This window comes from Nematolebias whitei, chromosome 20 (genome assembly GCF_014905685.2).
Source record: "Nematolebias whitei isolate Nwh7 chromosome 20, NemWhi1, whole genome shotgun sequence".
Lineage (NCBI taxonomy): Eukaryota > Metazoa > Chordata > Actinopteri > Cyprinodontiformes > Rivulidae > Nematolebias > Nematolebias whitei.
In genome coordinates, this window is record NC_056517.1 from 2,176,862 (window position 1) to 2,181,649 (window position 4,788).

A 4,788-nucleotide genomic window follows, 5' to 3' on the forward strand; every position below is an offset into this window, starting at 1 on the left:
GTTTGTAGATTTTTAGTGTTTGGGGGTTAATAATAACCTTGACTAAAGTTTCTCTGCTCAATAAGTGACTTGTTCTCACAGTTTGGATGTTTACAATGCTTTGAAAAAAGATATTGGCTTTCAATATAACGCTCTGTACTATAAGTATTATATAGACACAGTGTTTTTGATAGGACTGAGCAAAAACAGCTATCAAATTGAATACATTTAAATTTATTATAGCCCCCATCCCAAACATATTTCTTCCAGACCCATGTAAATGATCATCTTTGCAGTGATTTGTTTTATTTAATTTAATTTTTTTTAGTCATGCTCTTTTCTCTGAAACATCACTCCAGTGAGGAACACAACTTGACATTTAATGGCACCTAGGGGTTGAATTTACATTTGTAGCATTGGGTTTGAGACACATATATTAAATGTATGTTTGCTAGTCAAAGGACAACCAAGACAATGTGTTATTACTTAGAATCTCACTGGGCTGTCACAGCTGAAGAGTTGGTGTCTTAAAATTGTGATGAAATTAGAAGAAAGAGGCTTTTTCATTGAAGTTTTATTGAAGCTTGTGTTGGCAAATGAGCAACATATATGTTGTGTAACCATGTTTCATTGGCCTGGAAAAAAAACAGGGCTTACAAAATATGTTCTAGGTTGTGTGAATCATCTTGTTGCCAAAATCCAATCATATTGATCTTGCCTTATCCTGATAAATAACTAGCTTGTCAGCCACCTTCATTTAAATATTTAATTTACTGGTGTACAGTTAAGATGAAGACATATTATCCAAAAAATACTTTGTAAATAAATTGTAATTTAATTTCACCAGCTAGTCGCCAAACACTCAGATTAGTGTGATCCTGCCTTTAGTGAAAATGGGCTCTAACTGCTTCTTTCGGCTGTTCCTGTTTCTGGGGTTGCCACAGTGAGTCGTTCTCCTCCATCCCACTCTGTCTTCTGTGTTCTCTGTTTATAATCCAACTACTCCCATGTCCTCTCTAACTACATCCATTTATCATCTCTTTGGCATTCATATTTTTATATTTTTTTCTTGGCAGGTGCATTTCTAATATCCCTCTTCCAAAATACCCACTGTCCTTCCTCTGGCCATGTCCAAACCATCTCAGTCTCTCACTTCATCCCCCAGTTGTTTAACCTGTGGTGTACCTCTGTTGACCTCATTCCTAATTTTATTCATCCGTATCAATTCCAAGGAGGAAATCAGCATCTTCAATTATGCCATTTCCAGTTCTGCCCCATGTCTCTTTAGCAATGCCACTGTCTCTAAACCATACAACCCAGCTGGTCTTACTTTTCTCTTGTAAACTTTTCCTTTGAGCTTTCGTGTTGCCCATTAGTTACAAGTTACTCCTGAAACTGTTATCCATTCATTCATTCTCAACTCTTGTCTTCACTTCTCTACCACATTCAACATTTTCATGGACAATCAATTACTTGAAGTCCTGCAGCTTTGTGACCTCTGCTCCTTGTAGCTTCATTGTTCCACCATCTATGACTTGCTACAGCTGACCTTCATTCCTCATGTTTCAAGTGCCTAGCAACAACTCTTAAAGTTGTCTTCCACCTTTTCTCACCACAGATCACAATGTCATCAGCAAAGGTCATAGATCACATGGATTACTGCCTGGCTTCATATGTTATTTGGTCCATCACCAGAGCAAACAAGGGGCTCAGAGCCGATCCTTGATCAAGTCACTCCTCCACTTTGCCACCTGTCACTCCTATAGCACATCTCATCACTTGTCCACTGTCCTCATACATGTCCAGTACCAGTCTAATATACTTCTCTGCCTTTCCTGATTTCTACATGCAATACCACACCTCATTCCTCAGCACCCTGTCATATGCTTTTTTTCTAAATTCACAAAGACACAGTGAAGTTCTTTCTGATCTTACCTGTACTTCTCCATCAGCGTCCTCATCGCAAAGATGGTGTCTGTGGTGCTCTTTCTTGGTATAAAACCATTTTGCTGCTGAAAAAATAGTAACCTCTTGTCTGAGACTAGCTTTCACAGTTTTCTCCCAGATCTTCACCGTGTGACTCATCAACTTAATTACTGTGTAGTTGGTGCAATTCTTTACATCAACCTTGTTCTTAAAAATGAGCACCAGCACTCTTCTTCTCTATTCGTCAGGCACATACTCACCCTCAAATATGCCATTGAATATTTGAGTCAAAAACCTCACTGCCATCTCTCCAAGACATTTTCAAAACCCAACTGGTATGTCATCAGGTCCTACTGCCTTCCCCTTCTTCATTCTTATCAAAGCTACCCAAAATTCATCTTCATTAATGTTTCCCACTTCCTGGTTCACACTTTCTATGAACTCTACTCTTCTTTCCCTTTCATTATTTCCATTCATTAGTTCCACAAAATAATCTACCATCTTCTCATCACACTCTCCTTGCTTGTTAGAACATTAACAGTTCTAACTTTAACAAGCTTGACCTGCTGCACGGCCTTTTCAGCCTGATACCTCTGTCTTACCAGAGCAAATATTCTTCTTAGTGTCCAGACTCTTATACAACACATAAAACAACTTTTTTTTGTCTTTGCTATCCCTATTTGCCCTATGTTGCATCTTCCTATATTGCTGTCTCCTCCCCAGTCCTCTCACAGTCCCTTCTTCTTGACTAACTTCCTTGTCGGAATAACATCCTGCACTTCACCATTCCACCACCAGCTTTTCTCATCATCCTTTATCTTTCCAGATGACACACCAAGTACCATCCTCCCATTCTCTCTAATCACTGTTGCTGTAGTAGCCCAGTCATCTGGAAGCTTTTTTTTTACCACCTAGAGTTTTTAACAGCTCCTCTCTGAACTTCTGGCAACATTCTTATTTCCTCAACTTTTACCATTTAGTCTTCGTCCCTGTTAAAAAAATAAAAGGCCTCTTATTATATTCTAGTCTAGGATATCGGTTATCCAGGAAGTGGCAAATAAAATAAAATAATAAAACAACAAAAAAAAAAAAGACTGGATTTCTGCTATGTAGATGAGCATTTTTTTTTTATCTTAGCTTAGCACTCCATTTTAGGTTTTTGAGAGTCAACATTTGAGACCTCCTTTCTTTAAAGTAGATTTTTCTTGTTTGACATTATTCACATGTGAAGGAAACAAAGACCCTAATGGCTCTCTAGTGGGAGGGGAGGGAGTGTAATCTCCTTGCACAATGAAGAAGCTCATGCAGTTTAAAACTTGAAAGTGCTCACTTTTCAGTTTAGAATTGAAAACGCTCTCCCAGGTATGAAACAAAACATCTTTAGTTTTTGGGAGGAATAAGAATAGTGCAAATGAATAAATATTCATTACGCATGTTATTCTACTGAAGATAATAAATGTGTAGAGCCATTTGTTAAAACCTCATTTATTATTGAACAAATGACTCTTCATGTTCACACTTTGTTTATAATGTTGAATATTTTGTCAGCACCAAAGCATTCAACTTTGGCCTTGTTACAAGACATTCAACTGTGCTGAAAACGAGAAGGGAATCACAATATGTTTGGAAGAAGAATGAAGCTAATGGTTTCTACACCTGGTTTATTGTTTCTCTCTCTCTCCTAATGCACTTAGAAGCTGTACAGTAATGGAAGACAGCATGCCTCTGATTTCATAAATGGAGCCCTCATTGACATCATTGTCTTTGATTAATTATACAGACTTGGAACATTGGCTTCAGAGGAAGATTACTCCAGCAAGGTTATCTTCTGTAACCAGACCCATTTATTCTCTGTCACCACAGTACCTTAAAAGTCAAAACTGATCTGCAAAGTTCTCCATACAAAATTGGCAGGAACTGCGTTGACATGGGTCAGACATGCTTCTCCCGCAGGTCGCTGCTCATTTAGCTTCAACATAATGGAAAATGACTGTTCTCATAATTCCTGCGAAATCACGCCTCTGCCACTGTTTGGTCCTGGGAGGGCTAGATGCATATTTTATGAGATGAGTTCATTAGCATATGTCGAGATTCCGTTGTGAGCCTTGACCTGTGTTTCTACTTCAGATAGCACAGCACAGTAGGCTGACAGTGCTCTCACACATCACCTTCAATAATCAAAGAACATATGGCGAGCCGATCTGCTGGTGCAGAATACCACCCCCAAGAAACTCCCACAGAAAGTTTAGTTGTCAAGACTGCCATAAACATGACAACAAATACACAGGTGTTGACTTCTGGCATGGAGAAGAGAAGTGAGTCACGAGAATCAATTCATTATTTCTTTATTTCTTGTTGCTGTTTTGGTTTCCATGCTCTTAATTTCCAATAAGTGGGCAGATATTTTGTTTCCATGTTTTTAACGACCTTATTGTTTTGCTTGGAGCACAAGCTGCTTTACCCTGAGGCATAGGGGAAGTTGTTATAAGAGGGTTAGAAGCCCACATACGTGTGATTTGAAGTCTTTGTGATGCAAATGTGAATCTGAACCAGACAATTAGTTTTCAAGCTTACAATATAGTTATACAATAGTTTATAAGAAATATACATTTTAAGCCATGGAAAGAACTGAAGAAGTCAAAAGATAATGCAACTAAAGCCTTTTATTTCCCAAATCTTTTAAAATTAGACGAATGCAAGGACTTGGTATGATATAAATATTTAAATGTCTTCTATGTCAATTTTGTGCAAACCATTAAAACTTTAAGCATTTCATAATGGGAAGTTGATACGTAAATATATATTCAACAGTTTATCTGAATATTTGCTGATATTTTGGCAATTTCAAGCCCCCATCACCAACACCACCACCATACCCCCCCC